Source organism: Maylandia zebra, linkage group LG3, assembly GCF_041146795.1.
Source record: "Maylandia zebra isolate NMK-2024a linkage group LG3, Mzebra_GT3a, whole genome shotgun sequence".
NCBI lineage: Eukaryota > Metazoa > Chordata > Actinopteri > Cichliformes > Cichlidae > Maylandia > Maylandia zebra.
Window position 1 is genome coordinate 61,554,664 of NC_135169.1, and position 20,539 is coordinate 61,575,202.

The following is a 20,539-nucleotide window of genomic DNA, read 5'->3' on the forward strand; positions in this document are numbered from 1 at the left end:
AAGTAGAATTCAATGGGGCACAGTGAGCTGAGCACAGGCCCACTCTGTGACACTCAGAGGTTTGTGGATATCATACTGAGAGTATTGGACACAGTGCAGCCAGCTTGCAGCCACTTTCCCACCACTTTAGCACAATGTTTACATGAGACTCAGCCACACTAATGTTCCTGGGCAGACATGTGGTGCAGCATGGCTGATGGCACTGTACCTGCAGCTGTCATGGACAAGAACCACTCAATACCTCACCCAAGCCAAGCCTGTGCTGATGTTGTGATCTGAGACCAAGACACTAACCCAGGATCATGATATGATGTTGTGAGAGTTTCACTAAGAATTAGCTCTGATTACAAGATTTCAATCTATCGTAACTCTAATTTGTATTTACTTCAGTTTGTTCATCTTGGAGCTGTGTGCAGCTGAGGACAGTCTTATTATTACCAGGTGAGGATATGTAACAGCCACAGTCTGTAGAGATGATGTCACCATGGAGTGGTGATGTCACTGGAGCTGCCAATATGTGCTCCAGCCAAAGCTACACCAGAGGGTTGTGCTGTGTAACAGGTTGGTGCAGGTGGTGTTATCTACATTTGAACATTAGGCAACAGTCTCATGAAGACACTTTATATTGTTCACTAAAGACCAACAATAACAGAGACAAAGGGAGAGCAGCAGAACTAGTGCTAACAATTAGCACTGCTAGCCTGCCCACCAACACCAGCTAATGTTATAAAAACGATGATCAATGATTTTGCTGTAACGGCTCCAGCTGTCTGTGTCAGGGACACGTTGGAGATGAAGTGAGTGATCCAGTGACAAAGGTTTGGAAACCTGCAGTCAGCTGAGACTAAAGGAGTCACCTGACCGAGAGACGAAATGTTTCACTGAGAACGTCCAGATGAACAGAATCAACCTTTGGGATAATCTGTTCCACACATCCATGTTTCACTTACTGCATTATATTTCCTCATTGCTGTGCACACAGGCCTGTGGCTTATAACCAACTCCAAGTTCAGACTCAGAGGCTGCTGAAGCTGTTTTCTGGAACAGAGACGTGTTGGATATAAAAGCAACTCTTCTTTATGTGTCAGCACTGAGGAAAGGAGCAGCTTCGTTTCTAAGTGTATGAAGGACTGTAGCAGTGTGTGTGTGAGCTTTATTTCACAGACAGAACCATGTCAAAAACACAACTTCAGGTAAAAACAATACAAAATCAAAGAGTCTGATCAGAAGGATTAAACAGAGGAGTGTGGGACTGTTTTTAACAGACAGCAGGTTAAGCCAGGCTGGAGGAGTAAACTGAGCCTCGGTGTGAGCAGCAGTGTGTTTGACAGGAAGCTGAGATAAACAGTCTGGAGCCCATTTAGTGCTTCACATGAAAGTGTGAGGATTTGAAAGCAAATCTAAAATCAAGCAGGAGTCAGTGTGAGAATGATTTGTGCTTTTCCTCAGTCAGATGCTGGGAGTTTCAGTTCATCCATGTTCAGCGTGCTGTGCTTTGTGTAACAGGAGAATATGACAGTATAAATCAAGTCTTCATGTCACTGAAAGCCTCCACAGTCTGCTATGGAGGTGCATCAGTTTGGATTTACAAGAATAACATTTCTTAAACCTGCCACAAGATGGCGCTCCGACAGAAGGGATGTCCACAGTGTAACACAGACACACACATACTGTGTGAATGTGTGAGTGAATGGGCTTTCAACACAAGGCTTCTGCTGCTACCTTTAATTACATAATTAGCTAACAAGAACAAACTGTTAATTACCACCAAAGAACGGCTCCAGATTTTAGCTGCTGACCATTTTGTGAAACGTTGATTACATCAGCTTATTGTTGATTTTTCAACCTTAATATCAGCTGCTTTAAAGGAGCCTCGTTCTCTCGCAGTAACACTTTTCTTCACTAGATGCAGTGCAGGCACAGTCTGTGTTTCTAAACTACACACTAATGTTCATTGTTGTGCAGCTAAATCCTCCCTCTGGATGGGAAGAATCCCTGTCAGGCTTCAAACACCTGGCTTGGTGTTCTGGAGCTAATGTGTCACCTGTGAGGACTCTGAGATGAACACACAGCAGACACTTCAGTTCTCCGTCTGTGTGCCCTCAGTTTCCCAGCATGCCTTGGCTGTGGTGGTGGAGGTGAATGAGGGGGAACATCTGTCCTGCTGCTCTGTCAGCACTCAGGTTTCATACCTGGTGATCTCAGAGGACAAAGCGGCGTTACAGCAGCGCACGTTGATGAGACCTGATGCTCTGAACAGTTCAGACTTCAGCCTCACTCTGAGAAAACAAACGACTGACTGTCAGCAGCAACTACACCTGCTCCATCAGTGACGGAGAGAAGAACTGAGACTGAGAGACATACAGCTGCAGGTCAAAGGTCAGAAACGCCCGCTCTTTGTACGGGTCAGGAGTTAGTACTGCAGAGGTCAGAGGTCAGCTTGCTGACAAACCATTTGAAACAGTTTGGAGCTAAAAGCACAACAGCAGAGGAAAGAAGAGACACTGCAGAGATGATGCAAAATATTGTGTTTTGTTCTCAGCTGTCAAAAAGTGTAACACACGTGTTCCAGCACAGCCTTTGTGTACTTTCACTTCTCCATACTGTCCATTGGAAATCCTGTTTGTTAGTTTTTTATTTCAGTCCATGTGTCCAAAGCAAACTTCTGTCCCACACTTTCTCTGCTGACTCTTCACCGATGCTCAGATGATCTCAGATGATTTCACCAGAACTCATCAAAATTCGGGCTCCACAGAAACCCAGATGTCACTAAACAAGTGTAACAAGCAAAGTGAAAACTGGTCGTTCAGCTTTATTGACCAAAGATAAGCTCACATGTCACCTCATGACACAGACACTTATTTCCACAGCATGCACGAGGACTGACAATAAGTTTCTATATTTTTTTTTTCTTCTTTTTTTTTGTCCCGTTTGGATCTTTAGCCATCAGAATTGTTGTCTTAAGGCCATGAAAGATGCCAAGCGGATTTATTTTACCAAGTGGATCATCATGGCCTTGCCATATTGGTCCATGTGATTGACCTTTATTATAATTATGAATTTATTTTATTTCCGGTTGCTACAAACGGGACAGACATGACTGGGGGATAGGACAGGGAGAAAGAATGAAAGAAAGAGAGGGAGAGAAAGAAAACCAAAGGGGAGAAGAGACGGTGAGAAGGGGGGAAGAGAGAAAAAAAACACAAACAAAACACCTGGGTCACCTGTATGGAGAAAAAAAACAGAAGAGAAAGCAAACAACAAAGAGCAACATAATAAAAAAAACAGCACCATCACAATAAACTAGCTAGCAGTAGATAACAGTAGATACTAAATAATAAACGATATTGTGCAGCACGCAAGATAGACAGCGCACAATGTGCTTTGAGGCAGCAGCCAAGAAAGGTGTAGTCCGCGTCTGTGAATACCCATGTGTACACCTGTGTGCACACCTGTGTGGATCAGCATGCTTGTATTCCAAAGGTTTCTCCATGTAATGATCTGCTACGGAGTCTGGGGAGCCACAGCCCCGTCCACCAGGGCATGAAGCAGGTATGGAGGAGATCCAGGCCCCAGATATCCAGAGACCCCAGAGTACAAGGACCCAAGGAGGACCACCAAAGGGGGGGGAACCGTGCCACCCTCCTGGGAAGAGCTGAGTAAAGCCCCAAAGGAGAGGTCACCCCGCAGCTACGGAGCAGAGGCCAGAGGGGGTTGCAGTGGCGTGCCCGCGGGCTCTGCCGGCAGCCAGCTGTGCCAGAGAGGACCGAGCTTCAGGCCCAGAGGCCTGAAGCTCGGTCCTCTCTGGCACAAAGAGAGGTTTCCACCAAGGAAACTAGCTAACAGGTGGAGCGACACCACTGCGTACCAAAGGTTATAAAGTTAACCACACAGCAGACACTCTCGGTGCGTCAGCTGTGTGGAATCGAGTTGTTCTTGCATTAATACACATACTGAAGGAACTGCCATGAGAAAGGTGAACTGAAGCTTTGATGCTAAAGTTAAGAACCTTTTGTTCACACTGGCAAGTGTTCAATGTTACCATTTGTGCCAGTTTATTAATAAAGTACTTTTAAAAACAGCAGCAGGGCTGACAAAAGTGCAATAAAACCAAAAATCTATGAAACAGCAAATAATGAAATATTTTCATTTCAAGACCTTTTTATTAACTCTTCTCCGGCCTTTATAGCACATTTACTTGTCTTACACTCTTTCAGTTGATAATTCATTAGCTGACTGAGATCAGGTGACATTAAAAAAATCGCTAGTGAATGAAATGTGAAAACAAAAATCATTGTGATCAAAGCTCTCTTGTTTGCTCTGAGGCACTAAAGCCTGCACAGGTAATAAGCTTCTTGGCTTTAAGTGAGGATTTCCATTCGTTTGCAAGCAAATGAAGAAACAAAAGTTTGTACGGACTTTAGCGCCCTGTTGTCCTCATGTGTGGACGTCACATTTTATTTTACCGCCCATCTAGTTTCATAACCACATGTCCAACTTAGGGTTGCAGGAAGGGGAGCTTCAGTACATGTTCACGTACTGTGTTGTGTGATATACTATAAGTGTTTGTCCCATAAGTATTTGGACAATGAACTCTGCTGTAGCGGTGTCTCTGTCCAAAGTAAAACAATCAGGATGTGTTGAAGTGCAGAATCAGAGTTTTAGTTCGAGGGATTTAACAAAAGAACTGCTTTAACTGCTTACTGGCTGCGTTCAGCTGTTACTCACAGGGCACCACAGTGGGTGACTGTTCATGTGTGATTGGACACATTTTTTTTTTTTTTTGCCTGTCCCATTTGGTTCTTTAGCCATCAGAATTGTTGTCTGAAGACCAACAAGGATACCCAATGGATTTACTTTGCCAAATGGATCATCGTGGCATTGCCGTATTGGTCCATTTGGTCGATCTTTGTGATGAGAAAAATGTGTCCAATCAATAAATTACTTATTTTTGATTGGACACATTTTTAGGCCTGATGCCATTTCTGACACAACCCAAAAGAGATGTTTTGTCTCCTCCTGAGATTCAGCCGCTGAGCTTCCACTTGGTAGGCAAATGTGTAAAGAACTATATTCAGGGGCGTTTTTAGCCCGTTTTGGGGGGTGCTTCCCAAAATGGATCAAAGCACCCCCAAAGATTTCTTACTTTTTGACAATATTTGGTGTTTGTGTGATACACTACAAAAAATATAGAAAGTATACAGTACTTGGTTGAGATGTAATCTTTTAACAACAGAAGTATAGATAACCCCCCTCCCAGAATGGTTTGTTCCAGCTCGCCTCTTCCCTGCTCTGGCTCTGGTGCCCTTTGTGCCAGAGAGATGGTGGCTGAGACGCAGCAGAGCGGAGGTGGAAGTGCCTGGCTTAAAACAGGACATGTTAGCTGCATTTAACCTTCAGTTACTCTTTATATAGTTGGTAGGAGTCAGACCATGTTTCTGTTTACCTGAAAAACATTACACCAGGTAACCTGCTGGGTTAAAAACGTGTTTTCTGACGATGTTTGTCCGTAGCTGCTGTTGTTACCACTGTCCTGTTAGAAAAGGAAGGAATGAGAGAAGCTGCTCATTTTGTCATATGTGCCGATATTAAACCCAAGGTACTTACCAGCTAACTGACTGGATTCCCATTAACCTTATAACTCCTGTTGTGTGTGTGTGTGTGTGTGTGTGTGTGTGTGTGTGTGTGTGTGTGTGTGTGTGTGTATGTGTGTGCGTGTGTGTGTGTGTGTCAGTCAGGTTCATAAAGGATATAGGGACGTTTTTTCAAAAAAAGCAGCAACATTCAGGTAAAAATGAAAGAACAAATGATCCGTCAATAAAGGATAATGTTGGATCAGTGTTTCAGTATTTATGTCTTTTATTTGATGTTCATGTGTTTGGTTATTTGCCTTTTGGTTGAAAGTACACTGAGGGAGGACTTTTTTATTAGTGATTTCAATAGTCCTTATATGAAAGAGACAGGAGAGGAACTTCTCTTCCAGTATGGTAAGACTCGTCAGCAGCAGACCAGGGAGGAGGCTCCTATCGCAGACCTGTCTCCTCCTGACAGCGCGTCACCGCACAGTCCCGCCCCACTCCACACCTGAACACGGACTCCCTCGTCTCACCGTCAGATGCAGGCAGAAGGGCATCCCTGCCCTGTTGTGCATTGCAGCCATTGCCACCCACTGTTGCTGTTCCTGCGTTGGGACTGGATCGCCGAACGACTCGCGGCACAGTCAGGCAGCAGTTCCTTCCACACACGTGTGGGCTTGCACGCGTTCCTTTTTCTCCTGCTCACCTTTCGTGCGTCACTCCTCTTTTTGTCTCTGCGCTCACTATCCCCTTTAACAGGTCAACCTGGCGGCTGATAGGCCACCTTGGGGAACGCCCCCACCTCACAGGTGCCTACAATTGTCTGTTTAGTCCACAGTGGATTAAAGGGACATGGTACAACATTAACACACATAATATAAATATAAGGATAAAACCATGCCACCATATCAATAAACAAACATGCAATATAAATATCACAATAAAATCATGCAAATAAAATCAACACTATGTACCAATACACAGATTGATAAAACATAAAAACACAAATTTCCACTGTGTGACATCTGCGTGTGATTATCAGTTCAAAGAGGGAGAGAGGAAAGATGGGAAAGAACAAGGTCAGGAAGAATCAGGTAAGGAAACAGACAGGGAGCAGTGACAGTTACAACAGAAACTGTTAAACTGCTTGAGAGAGTTGATCACCAAACACTGATAGATTTGCCAACCTGAAGGTGAGGTGACGTTAAAATAAAAGAAACAATCTGCAGAGCCAAGACAAGGCTAATCAAAAGGTACTGGCTGAAGCATGTTTATTAAATTGTGTTAAAATGTACAAAACAGTGATGTCATGTTTTGAGACTTGATGAATTTAAGAATCTTATGATTTAATACAGAAATTTGCAGACTTGCACAGAGAGGGTAAAATTAGGATGACGGATAACGGAGACAAAGACAACGAGGACAGGAAGGAACAGGGGTTTAAATGCACCAAGGAGACAGTCAGAGAGAACTTGGGACAACTGGAGGCATGTAGGGATGCAGGGACTGACAGAGACAGGGAAGACGTCTCATCGTGATGAGTAAAGTTTATCTTGCCTGGCTGGGCAGCTCTCTGGGTGCTCAGCACTCCCAAAGCTCTGATCTTAGAATCGCCCCTGGTTGAGACGCATTTTCTCTAAACACCGGGTCTCTGTGGCTTTTAACCCTTTAAGACCTACCATAGAACCAAGTTCGCCAGAGCTTATATTATATTTTTACATGCTGTGGAGCCATTTTTGGGAGCATTTCAAGTTGCTATACATCAATACAACCATTATAGCCCAAATTTTAATAATATGTCTGCATTAGGTGCATAGTAATTACATAAATTGCAAAAAAGTGCAATAAACTACAAAAAAATTGAAAATCGTTTTTGTTTTTTTAACATATATTTCTAGTTAGAGAAATTTAAGAGGCTTATCCCTCAAAACTGTAAATACAAAAAAGTTACACAAACTAGTTTCCCACCACAGGAAATTTATTTTGAGTGTCTTCATAGTTTTATTTTTGAAATACACCAATTTTTATATACTGCAGGAAAAACGAAAATAAATATTATAATGCAAATTTGCAAAAAAACAGCATATGCATCAAAATAAACTATTTCCAGCAGTGCAATATGAGTCTTAAGCATCCCAGAAACGACACAGAAAGTCATAAAGTCAAACATAACTTTTTAAAACACATAACAAGTAAAACACAAGCTCATAAGGCCCCGATCGTAAAAAACTACATTTCCGCAAAATGACGTCACTTCCGGTTTCGGGCAGGTCATGCGGTCATGTGATAGTTCGCGCTGATGGACGTAGTAAGTGTTACAAACAGCTGATGGATCGGCGAAGCGTGTTTCTGGAATATCATGTTTTTGTTGCTGCAAGTGATTTTTATGCAGTTTTTGCAAAGCTATATGTGGAAGGAAACTGTGACCTAGGACAAGATGATGGCATAAGATGTAAGTACAACTCCTCCATTTTCATATGCAAAAAAAATTATTGCGCTAGCTTACTTGGTTGCAGAGCTACCGGGATTTAAAAATAGTTACGCAAAACAGAGCGTGCCCGCTCCGATCGGCTGTAAAGGGTTAAACACCTAAACACGCTGCACCAAAAACTGGTCCACCCCAAGGATCGGGTCCCCCGACACAAACAGAGTAACATAGTGTACGCTGTTAAGTGCAGGAGGATTGCCAGGATTTATACATCTGGGAAACCAAACAACCTCTGGCTAAGAGGATGGCACAACACAGAAGAGCCACCTCGTCAGGCCAGGACTCTGCAGTCTGTTTACACCTACAGGCCAGTGGACACTCTTTCAAGGATGAAGCACTCGCGGAGCAGATTCTCCACACGGAGCGGACATTCCCGGACTCTCTCATCATTGCTCTTGGGGACTTTAACAAAGCCAATCTGAGCCATGAGCTTCCGAAATACAAGCAGTATATTAAATGCCCGACCAGAGAGGAGAGGACATTGGACCACTGTTACAGCACGATCAGCGGGGCCTATCGCGCGGTGCCCTGCGCTTCACTCGGACTTTCTGACCACGTCATGATCCACCTAATCCCCGCGTACAGACAGAGGCTGAAGCTCTCCAAACCTGTCGTGAGGACTAAAAAACTGTGGAGCAACGAGGCTGTGGAGGAGCTTCGCACGTGTTTGGAGTCTACAGACTGGGACACAATGAAGGCTGCTTCTAACAGCTTGGACGAGTTTACGGACACTGTCACCTCCTATATCCACTTCTGTGAGGACAGCATTGTGCCATCACGCACCAGGGTGAGTTATAACAATGACAAACCCTGGTTTACTCCTAAACTCAAAATGCTGTGGCTGGAAAAGAGAAAGGCGTTCAGAAGCGGAGACAGGGACTGCTACAGAGAGGCCAAGTACAGGTTCACTAAAGAAGTGGACATTGCTAAACATCAGCACTCTGAGAAGATGCAGCAGCAGATCTCAGAGAATGACTCGGCCTCTGTGTGGAAAGGTTTTAGGAATATCACAAACTACAAGCCTAAAACCCCCCACTCCACTGATGACTTGCTCTTAGCCAACACCCTTAACGACTTCTACTGCCGTTTTTGACGAGCCATCAGGCAGCCTTCACACCTCCAACGGCCCCAACAATAGAGGCACTTTGGACACTAATTCCCCCACCTCTCCCCCCTCCATAGAGCCATCACCACCTTCAAACTGTTCACCTGCAACACCCCCCTCCTCACCCCACACAAAAGAGGATTTCACACCACCTCCTCCCACCACAACTCTTCATATTCATGAAGCAGATGTGAGGAAGCAGTTTAAGAACCTGAATGCTCGGAAAGCTCCCGGCCCAGACGGCGTGTCTCCTGCCACCCTCAGACACTGTGCAAACGAGCTGGCCCCAGTGTTTTCTGGCATCTTCAACTCCTCACTGCAGGCATGTCATGTGCCTGCCTGCTTCAAGTCCTCCACCATAATCCCTGTCCCCAAGAAACCTAGGATCACTGGACTAAATGACTACAGACCCGTGGCTCTGACATCTGTGGTCATGAAGTCTTTTGAGCGCCTAGTTCTCTCCCATCTCAGGACCCTCACGGCCCCCCTCCTGGACCCCCTGCAGTTTGCATATAGAGCCAACAGGTCTGTAGACGACGCCATCAACATGGCCCTACACTTCATCCTGCAGCATCTGGACTCCCCAGGAACCTACGCCAGGATCCTGTTTGTGGACTTCAGCTCTGCCTTCAACACCATCCTTCCAGACCATCTCTGAGGCAAGCTTTCCCAGATGAATGTGCCTGACCCCATCTGCCGGTGGATCACTGACTTCCTGACGGACAGGAAGCAGCATGTGAGGCTGGGAAAGAATGTCTCGGACTCCCGGACCATCAGCACCGGCTCCCCTCAGGGCTGTGTTCTTTCTCCTCTGCTCTTCTCCCTGTACACCAACTGCTGCACCTCCACCCACCAGTCTGTCAAGCTAATCAAGTTTGCAGATGACACCACCGTTATTGGACTCATCTCGGACGGGGATGAGTCTGCCTACAGGAGGGAGGTTGAACGTCTGGTGTCCTGGTGCAGCCACAACAACCTGGTGCTGAATGCCCAGAAGACAGTGGAGATTATTGTGGACTTCAGGAAGCACACAGCCCCACTCCCCCCCATCATCCTGACTGACACCCCCATCACCTCTGTGGACTCATTCCGCTTCCTGGGTACCACCATCACCCAGGACCTGAAGTGGGAGCCCACCATCACCTCCGCCATTAAGAAAGCCCAGCAGAGGATGTACTTCCTGAGGCAGCTGAAGAAATTCAACCTGCCAACACGGACGATGATGCAGTTCTACACTGCAATCATCGAGTCCATCCTCACCTCCTCCATCACCGTGTGGTACGCTGGAGCCACTATCAGGGACAAACAGAGACTGCAGCGTGTTGTGCGCTCTGCTGAGAAGGTGATTGGCTGCAGACTCCCATCTCTGCAGGACCTGTACACCTCCAGGACATTGCGGCGTGCAGCTCGGATCTCAGCTGACCCTTCTCACCCTGGACACAGTCTGTTTGACCTGCTCCCCTCAGGCAGGAGGCTCCGGTCCATTCGCACCAGAACCTCTCGCCATAAGAACAGTTTCTTCCCCTCTGCTGTTGGACACATGAACAATAACCGTATGACTGTTCCCACCACTAACACATGACCCTACGCTGTGTTCACTGCATCATTCCATGATTGGCACTGATCACCACCTGCACTCATGTATATATCTTTCAACGTAGCACTCTTAATTCTTATTCTCATGTATATATCTCATGTATAGCTCATGCACATATCTTTCTACGTAGCACTTTTAATTCTTATCCCTACTTTTATTTTTTCATGTCTATTTAAGTGCTATTTATGACACTATGTTTGCACTGAAGCACCGCAGCAATTTCCTAATGTTGTAAACCTGCTCAACATTTGGCAATAAACCCCTTTCTGATTCTGATTCTGATGTAACATCCTGGACAGGGATGAACGCTGGTTTGAGGGCGGAGTCAAGGAGGCCATTCACGTGAAAAGGGAAAGACCATCTCTGAATGGAGGAGGGGCCTAAGGGTACATCTGTCACCATCTTACATGCTGTGATTGCAGCCATTCCCCAACTCTCTGTGAATGGGACTCATGGACATGGATCAGTGGTTGTTGATCAATGGTCATGAGAATTTGCATAATTAAGATTAAGGAACTGACCTCAGCCCCAGTGGGCTGGTTTCAGTCATTATGCAAATGTCCTGTTTATAAGATTGAAACCTGCAGTCAGCTGAGACTGAAGACATCACCTGATGATGACGAAACGTTTCTCCCACAAAACGCTACGTCCAGATGAACAGAACCAACTTTTGGAGACTCGTCTCTTGTACTGACTCACAGTTTTGTGTCTCTTGCAGCTGTTTCATCGGGCATGTTTGTTGTGACCCAGAGTCCAGATGTTTCTGTCATGGAGGGAGAGACCGTAAGCATCACCTGCTGCTGGACAAGAACGTCTGAAAGATTCAGAGTGGCCTGGCTGAAAAATCAAACAATAATTAAGAGAGAGACCAACGCAAATCAAGCTCCAAGTCTCTGAAAAAGGAGGCAAAGACTCATCTTTGAACATTTCAAACATCAGAGGATTCAGGAACATACATCTGTAAAGTGACTGTGGAGATTCCATCTTTAACTGTGTCTAAAGGAAATGGGACCATCATCACAGTCAGAGAGAAGACGGTGAATAACAACAACAACAACCACACAGACTCCGGTGAGTGAACACGTTCAGTTTGGTGACCAACACGCCTCCAAAATATGTGAACATGTCGTCTTTTACAGATTAAACGCTGTCACATAAAAGTTTAGTCTGTCATGTGTCTGTGCTGTTACCGTACACGTGGCAGCCTTTGGTCGTCTGAAGGGACGATTAATAAACATTGAATCCTCCAAACCAGAGCGATGAAACTACCTGAACGTCTGTCAGCTGAAAACCTTCAAACTTACAGACGTTTGTGACGACTGGCTTAGAAAAAACTTTACAAACTTGTTCAGCGTTTTTGGTTTTGTTTTAAATTTATGTGATGATTCCAAAAACACTGCTGATTAAAAATGAATGATTGACTTTTGACTGATTGTCTCATTTAATGAATTAATTAATACTTATCATAGTAAACTCCTCTGGGTTACCATAGTAACACGACCAGTAAAGATGCTTTGGCATGCAGACTGGAGCAGCAGGGATCAAACCACCGACCTTTCTATTGTCAGATGACCTGCTCCACCTCCTGAGCCCCACTTCTCATGACAAATGACTTCCTTTTCCTTTTCTTTTATTCTCACTGACACTTGAGGATTGATCATGTTTGATTAGAGCTGCTGCTTATTCTGCAGCCACAGGATGTGCCAAGGCTCAGGGAGGGGCAGCCATGTGACCAGTTCGGCTGAGAGAAAGAAGACATCAAAGACGTGCTGTGGAAGAGCCAGATATGAATAATAACTAATGATTAAGCACGTAGAGGTGTATTAACACACAGTGAGTGAAGAAGAAACACCCAGTGCATCATGGGAGTCCCCCAGCAGCCTACACCTATTGGGTGGTTGTTACATGTACAAGATTCAAACTTGTGATTTGAACTAAATAATTTCATGTTTCTGTGGTGAACATAATTAAATCATGGAGCATCTGCATGAAATTCAGACACTTAATTCTTGTTCTTGTTGAGATGGCAGGATACAATCTAGTAAGAGTGGTTAGTTACCTGGACTCACGAAGTTCACAAGATCACATTAGATGTCAAACTGCAGGAAAATCACTGGAGTTTTCAGCAGCAGACAACTACGCCCACAACAACAGATTTTTTTGAGTGTAACTAAGGGAGGATCCAGGGTCACCTGGTCCAGCCCTAACTATATGCTTTAGCAAAAAGGAAAGTTTGAAGCCTAATCTTGAAAGTAGAGATAATGTCTGTCTCCCGAATCCAAACTGGAAGCTGGTTCCACAGAAGAGGGGCCTGAAAACTGAAGGCTCTGCACGTGGGGTCAAAAATGACCCCAGGGGTTGTTTTTCTCCAAAATCTTTAAAATGCAAAGTTGTAATATATTCATATTCCAGGTATTCCTCATAAAATATGTTTGTAACATGAGGCCATTTGCATTTTTATTTATTTTTTCATTAATTAAAAAAATGCAGTTTTTGTATCACTACCCCACTCTTCCACAAGTGGGGTTAAAAATGACTCCAAGCAGTTCCTATGGAATCTTCTATGAAACTTTCATTCTTAGCAACTCTGACTGTTCCACTTACACTTCTGATGGATCAAGAATTAATTTTTGCACAGTAACGTACATGAGTTATAGTCAGGGCTGCACATAAGTGGTCCGCAGGTGTGCATTCGCTGTCAAAATATGAGCATTCCCGGAAATTCAGAGAATACACGCTTCTTTTGCGGTGGAGGAACACCTGTCACGGTCCTGGGTCTCCTGACCCAGCGTTTTTAGTTATTTGTGATGTTTGTATTTTTGTACTTGTGTGAGTTATTCTATGGTTTCTAGTTTCGATCCCTTGCCCTTCATGTTGCTCTGTGTCCCCTCTGTTCTGTGTAGTCTGTGTCTGCATGTTTGAGTTCCCCTCTGTGTCTCTCGGTTCTTAGAGTCCTCTGCCTTATGGTTTATGTCTCTGTGTTTCTTAGTTGCTGTCTCCACTGTGTCAAGTTTGCGTCTCTGTGTGATCCTTCCTGTTTTACTTTGAAGGTCCGTGTCTTATGTGAATGTGTCCTGCTTTGCTTGTCTCGTCAGTCCTGATTTCTCCCAGCTGTGCCCTCCTTCGGTGTCTCATTCCCCTCGTTACTCCCCAGTGTATTTAAACCCTGTGTTTCTCTGAGTCAGTGTCGCGTCGTCCCTCTTGCTGTGTGTGAGTCTCCCCGTGTCTTCTGGTATGTGTTATAATTAGCATTTCCCAGTTTAGTTTTGTATTGCTTGTGTTCTGTTTTCCAGCAATAAAGCTGTGCTTTTGAGTTCAAGTTCTGTCCCCGTGAGTTTGCGTTTGGGTCCAATCCCTGCCTGCCGCACAGCGTTTCATGACAGTACGATGTGACCACAACATGGACCCAGCAGACTTACCCGGGGAGAGCGATCTGATACGTGTCCAACGCCTAGTCGAGTGGATAACCCACACTTCAAATACACGGGCAAAGATTGTGGGAATAAATGCTATCGAAGCAATCCTCGGAGGAAATTCCCATCTCCACCAGGTCAGAGGATGTGTGGACTTATTGGCCAATTTGAGGCGGCGCGAGCTCGGAAAAAATCAGACTTGGCCCAGCAGCAACAGACAACAGCCACCCTGGAGCAGCCACGTCAGCCACACCGGCCGGATGTGGTTTTGCCCGGGCCTTCGGAGCCGTCTGCGAGGAAGAAACGACGATCACGTCGCCAGCGCGCCACCCCACAGCCGGACGTTCGGACTTGTACATCGCCGGCTGTGGTGAGTAAGGACTCTTTTTCTGTGTCGAACCGTGGGACTAATCGTTCAGGGGTTGTGTTTTGTGCTACGGATGGTAATGTGAACAGTTTATCAGCTGCCCAGCCTCCTGAAGCTCTCTTAGCTGCCCAGCTACAAGCTGCGTCTCCTGTGTCCCCGCTAGCACAGCCATTAACTCCACCACAAGCTCCATTTTCACCTCTACCATCGCTTCAGTCATCAGTTCGGTCTGCCGCTCAGTCACCCTTAGCTCCATCTTCCACACTACCATCTGTTTCTCTTCCGCCACAACCATCACTACACTCAGCCATTCAGGCTGCTACTCAGTCAGTCATTCAACCTATAGCCCTGCCATTAAGACACTCTGTAGCTGAGCCATTAGCCATCCAACCCGCAGCCAATTCAGCTGCTCCTCCACCCGTTACACCTCCACCACAACCGTCACTGCAGTCTCCAGTTCAGTCCCCTGCAGCTCAGCTTTCCCCAGTGCAGTCTCCAGTGTCCCCAGTGCAGCCTCCCTTAGCACAGTCATCCACTCAACCACCAGCACCACAACCGTCACTACCTCTAGTTCATTCCCCTGTGAAGTCATTAACTCCACCACCTACTCCACTCTCACCACCACCGTTACTACAGACATCAGTTCAGTCCCCTGTGCAGTCATTTACTTCTCCACCATTAGCAGCTCAGGTCCCCGAGTGTCCAGCAGCTCAGGTCCCCGTGTGTCCAGCAGCTCAGGTCCCCGTGTGTCCAGCAGCTCAGGTCCCCGTGTGTCCAGCAGCTCAGGTCGCACCTGAACCTTTGGCCCAGTTCCCCGTAGCAGTGCAGTTTTCTAGCCAGCTTAACGTTGAGCCCGGGGTCCCAATTCTCTCTGGCTCTACATCAGCTCCTGCTGGAAGCTCGGATGAGCTCATCCAGCACTCCGCGGCTCCCGTGCCGCCATCTACCTCGTCCGCTGGGGGTTCCAGTGAGCCCAGCCAGCACCTCCTCGTCTCCGCTGGAGGGTCCGAGGGGCCCGTTGCTCCACCAGCGTCATCAGCTTCAGCGTCGCCTGGTCCAGCTCCAGCGTCATCAGCTTCAGCGTCGCCTGGTCCAGCTCCAGCGTCATCAGCTTCAGCGTCGCCTGGTCCAGCTCCAGCGTCATCAGCTTCAGCGTCACCTGGTCCAGCTTCTGCTTCGGCTTCGTCAGCCTTGTCTGGTCCAGCCTCCTCCGAGCCTTCATCCCCGTCTGGTCCTGCCTCGCCTGGTCCTGTGCCCACCGAGCCTCGGCCAGTACACCTGACACTTAAGAACCGCCGCTGCCTTCCGCGCGGCCGGCCCCCTGAACTGCTCCGTCGTCTCCTTTGCCGCCGCCGTTGCCGTCCACATAGTCGGCCCCCTGAACTGCCCTGTGTTTGGGCTGTTTTCTTGGGCTCCAGTGTATGCTGTGCTCCGCTTTTGTTATCTAAAGTAACACGGCTGCTATGAGGCCAGCTAGGATCCCTGTGGCCCTACAAATGATCCAGGACGGATGGGATGAAGAGCCCATTGGAGGCATTGACTCAGAACTGAAAATTAATGAAAAAATAAATAAAAATGCAAAGGGCCTCATGTCACAATCATGTTTTATGAGAAATACCTCAAATATGAAAATATTACAACTCTTCGTTTTAAAGATTTTGAAGAATAACAACAGAGTTTATAGCAAAATGGATTGTTTCTATTTGGGGTCATTTTTGACCCCACTCATGGAAGAGTGTAGGTATTGGTAGGTTGTGCATCCAAGGGTTAAATACTCTAGGAACAACAAGTAGGCCTGCAGTGTGAGAGCAAAGTGCTCTAATAGGGTGATATGGTACTATAACAGGGGTCCCCAACTCCTGGACTCCAGTCTAAATCCAGACCCCAAGAGGATTTTGTCCGGATCACAAAGCAGTTTCTCATTTACCGCGTAGTTGGATAGTTTCTTCCTGCCGGCTGCCGTGGCTGACTTTTGAACTGGCGCGACACGCAGCTATGCAGGTTAGCATCATGCTGGTCCACTCTCCCAGCAAGCTGTTGGCGGTAATGCACCACCAACTGCCAATAAAACGACAAAGAAGAACAAGCTATGTGGGTATGTGAGTTGATAGGTTACTATCTTGGGCGCTTGCGCTTGCTGAGTGGATGAGTAAAAGAAGATGGCTTTGTCAAAAATACTTATAAAGTTATAAAGAGAGGAAGTCTGAAGAGCTGTTATGAAATCAAACATAAGAACTTCAACCAAAACTGTGCGCCTGGGTCTGACGGTAGAACAAGAAGAATAAATGAGGTATGAGCGGCTACACGGCTGATAACAGTCTGTGACAGCACAACAGCATACGAGTGTTCACTGTGAGCACGGTGGATTTTAGGAGGACACAAAAAGACTTTCACTGACTGGAAAATGATAAAGAGTGAAAGGAAGCTGCAGCAGAAACACTTTTTAGTTTGGAAGAGAAACAATGTAACACTTTTAGATGGAAACAAAGTAAAGTGCAACAATTTACCTTCAATAAAAAATAAATTACATCCTTACTAAAACTATAAACATTTGAACCGTTTGATACTGAAAAATAAAATGAAATAAACTCCATAAACAATCAAAATGAATTCAAACTGATCAGCAACATTAACTCAGGAGCACAATATATGAAACACTTTAACCTACAAAACAAAAACGAATCAAACAGTTTGTGCTGATTTCTTTCTTTGATCAAAATAACAAAGTCAGCATTAATGGCTCCGACGAGCACGTTTTGCAGTGCACAGCTTTTCAAAGCAGCTTTGAAGCAGGATCCTGCAGCTCTCAGCTCCTGCTCAGTGTTTAGCTAGGACCTGGACTTGTTACTTGTAACGCGTTACTGTAATCTGATTACTTTTTTCAAGTAACGAGTAAAGTAAGGGATTACTATTGCAAAATCTGTAATTAGATTACCGTTACTTTCCCGTAGGAACGCTGCGTTACTGCGTTACTAAAACCGTGATTTTTTTTTTTTTGCGAGAATGTCTCACGACAGTGACGTAAGCGAGTGCGCCGTTAGTGACAACAGCTGTGTGCAGATCTACAGTGGATCATATATCGAGTGCGGGAGAGAGTATGAGCGTGCAGCGTTTAAAGCGTGGAAGTACTGACCTTACTTTAAGTTTGATTCCATAAAAAGTGACAAAAACATTAGTGTCCGTTGTGCGTGGGAAGAAAACTTCTTTTTACAGCGAAAAAACCCCCTAAACTTCCAAGCAAGCACCGAGTGCGCAACGACGTAATGGGAAACTCACAGAGAAACTCGCGCGGATTCTTCAACTGACCGCAGCACACCTGCACCAGGGTAAACCTCCGCCTACCCTGCTCCTGCTTTACAGGTGAAAATAGAGCAAAAGGACCGCTGAGTCTTTGACTTTATTTATTTTCTGCTGTGTTTTACTTGCATCTGTTTGAAAGAGTGAGTGTAAACACAAAAAATATTTTATTTTATGTGCTGGAATGTGTAGGAAATAGGTTTAAATGTTAAACTAATTTATTCAAGTCAGAGAATGTTGCATATAATTAAATGTTTTGCTTGATGCATAAAGTTAAAAGATTAAAACTGATAAAACAAGTTAAAAAAAGAGACTTTTCCATTTGATTACATTTTGTATGATGGATTATGTAGAAAAAGTAGAATTGGGCTGAAAGATCTATCGCTTTATCACCTCTTCAGGTTGTAAATCGTGTTTTTAAAAAGTAACCAAGTAACTAAGTAATTAATTACTTTTGAAAATAAGTAATCAGTAAAGTAACGGGATTACTTTTTTGGGGGAGTAATCAGTAATTAGTTACTGATTACTTTTTTCAAGTAACTTGACCAACACTGCTCGGGAGGGGCCATGCTAACACCTGCTGCTCTCTGGCAGCAGCACCATGCTCTCCTTTGTTTTAAATGCACTTTAGACAAACACGCAGCAACACTACACATGAGCAGGAGGAGGGAGGTATGGGGTCTTCACACACCCCCGTTCTCTGCTTTCCATCGGGGCGGGGGGGCTGGGAGGAGATGTTGGCTTTCCGATGGGCCTCCCTGCTGCTGCGGAGCCTGGGACGGTCTGCTTGCCTCCACCCCGGGGGGAAGGGTAACATCTCTTGGGTCTGGGTTCTGTTTCCCCCTCTGGGGGCGAGGGTACCTGGACCCGGGGTATAGAGTATGTTTGGGGAGTGTGATTGTGTGTACATGTCCATTTATGTCAGTCCTTACGTTCGGTGAGTGCTGAGTGTTTGTATATGTGTGCATGAGGGTGGGATGCATGTTTGTGTCTGTGTGTGCCTGTTTGTCTGTGTCTATATGTCAGGTCGGGTCTTAGACTCCACCTCTCTGGGAACTCCCAGGCCCTCCAAGGCCTATCTCCCCTCACCACACTCCCTGCTGGTGACTGATGCCCTCAGGGGTCGGTGCATTGGTGGTTCTTGGTGTCCGGGGCTGGGCGCTCAGGTATGTACCGGCTCACTCCCGGTGGCTACCTGGCGGGGCCTGGCACCTGTTGCTCGGTCAGGCCTCCTCCGGGGTGCGGGGGGCCCTCGGGCCTCCGGCCTCTGGGCCTGCGGCTCGGTTCACTCTGGCACAGCTGTCTGCCGGCGGAGCCGTTGGGCACGCCGGTGCAGCCCCCTCTAGCTTCTGCTCGGTGGCTACTGGGTGACGCCTCGTCTGGGGATCCTCAGCCCTTCCCATGAGGGTGGCACAGATGCCCCTCCGGTGGTCCTCCTTGGGCTCTCGCACTCTGGGGCCTGGATCTCCTCCATGCCTGTTTCATGCCCTGGGGGACGGGGCTATGGCTCGCTACATCCTCTTGCAGACCATTACATGTGGAAACCATTTGAATACAAGCGCGCTGATCCACACAGGTGTGCACACGGGTGTTCACTGTTCGTAGACTTAAATTACACCTTTCTTGGCTGCTACTTCAAAGCACATTGTGCGCTGTCTGTCCTGCGTGCTGCACAACACATTATTTGACCACAAGTGTCTGTGAAGGTTCTCAGTCATCCAGGTCATCGTAGTCAAAGGAGCCTCTGTCAGCAAAGAGGCACAGAAAAGAAGATCAGACACCAGCGAGGGAGGATAAGAAGGACAGACGCAACAACATTGTCATCCCCTATGTAGCCGGTGTATCAGAAAAACTCAGGAGAGTTTTCTCCAAGCATGACATCCCGGTGTATTTCAGACCCAGCAACACGCTCAGACAAAAACTGGTTCACCCGAAAGACAAAACGCCAAAACACAGACTTAACAATGTGGTGTATGCTGTACAGTGCAGCGAGGAATGCCCAGACCTCTACATTGGAGAGACCAAACAGCCACTTCACAAGCGCATGGCACAACACAGAAGAGCCACCTCCACAGGACAAGACTCAGCAGTCCATCTGCATCTTAAGGATAAAGGACACTCTTTCGAGGATGCCAATGTTCACATTTTGGACAGAGAGGACAGATGGTTTGTGTACAAACACATCACATGTCAGTTGTCAGCAGAAGTGTAGAGAGAACAAAATGTAAGCGCTGAGAACTTCAGAATCTGAGAGAGTAGAGGAACAGATCAGATTTATTTTGTTTATATCATGTTCAGTCTTTCAAAATTAGAAAAGGCAGAATTTGTGTTGTTCAAACACACTGATTCCACAAAAAGACACAAATGTGAAATTGCCTAGCTAACAGTTACAGAGCTACATGATGATAATTATATGTGAAGACATCTGCTTTTTTAAAATATAGCTCCATGCTTGCATTTACATCTGTGACCATCGGAGAGCAGTAAGCACTCATTAGTCTGTTCCTCTTTACTGATGTCAGTGTTTCTGTCAGTTTAATAATATCTGTGTTCAAATATGTTTCAATTAAGTTCAGTATTCCAACATTGAAATGAACTTTATCATCTCAGCTGAACTGATTTTCAGAGAAACACTGCATACTGATGTCTGTGAAGCTTTGACAGAAAAACAGTTTAAAACAGCAAGTGATTGAATC

General features: G+C 45.9%; 1 protein-coding gene across 1 annotated transcript in view; it reads right to left on the bottom strand.

Annotated features, from left to right (window-relative positions):
• LOC143416884 (uncharacterized) overlaps positions 1–20,539 on the bottom strand; it is a 463,686-nt gene that overhangs the window by 324,082 nt on the left and 119,065 nt on the right. The window lies entirely within an intron of this gene.